Below are 778 nucleotides of genomic sequence, written 5' to 3' on the forward strand. Positions count from 1 at the left end.
TATACAAAAGTGGGTCGCATCCATAGCGTCCCCATAATAAGGTACTCAACCTTATCCCTGTACTATAGATCTTTTTTACTATATACTTGATTCGCTCTTATGTCTCTATATATAGTTCAAGTAATCATACTATAGCCAGAGTGTTCTTAGTTTATTGGATTTAGATTAATGATCGTAACATTCACTTTATTCAATAACAATCTTTACTGAATAAACATCAATAATAACTTTATTAAAAACAGAATATGTTTTTGTTTACAAACGATGAGTTTTAAGACATAAAACCCAACATATTAAATGCATGGCATAGCTAGGACCTGAAAATCATCTTTGAGTCAATGTTACACCCCTATTTGTTTGAGTAAGGCTAGTAAAGAATGCCCGCCAAGTTCAGATAAGGAAATGTTTCCCCCAACCATTAAAGGAAAGGCTTGTCGAAGGGAGGGGAACGAAAACGCTCTCAGAGATCGAGATCGGATTTATTTTTCATCAAAAATGAAGAAGTTCGAGGATGGCCTACAGTATGTCTTATCTGAAGGGAACATGCTTTTTTAAAAGCGGTGGTATGATTGTCGGACCCTCTCCTCGCTCCGCCCGCTGGCCTATTAGGTAAGATAGTAGTCTTCGGACTTTGCCTACCCTTTCTCATAAAGAATTATGGCTTGGCCCGGGAAAGCGCTGGCAACAACAGAAAGGAAGGGGTCCATGTAGCTACTGCGCCCGCCCCCTTCTTAGTCAATGGGGCACATTCGATGCCCCCCCCCCCCCCCCCCCCCCC

Source organism: Cucurbita maxima, unplaced genomic scaffold (genome assembly GCF_002738345.1).
Source record: "Cucurbita maxima cultivar Rimu unplaced genomic scaffold, Cmax_1.0 Cma_Scf00016, whole genome shotgun sequence".
Classification (NCBI taxonomy): domain Eukaryota; kingdom Viridiplantae; phylum Streptophyta; class Magnoliopsida; order Cucurbitales; family Cucurbitaceae; genus Cucurbita; species Cucurbita maxima.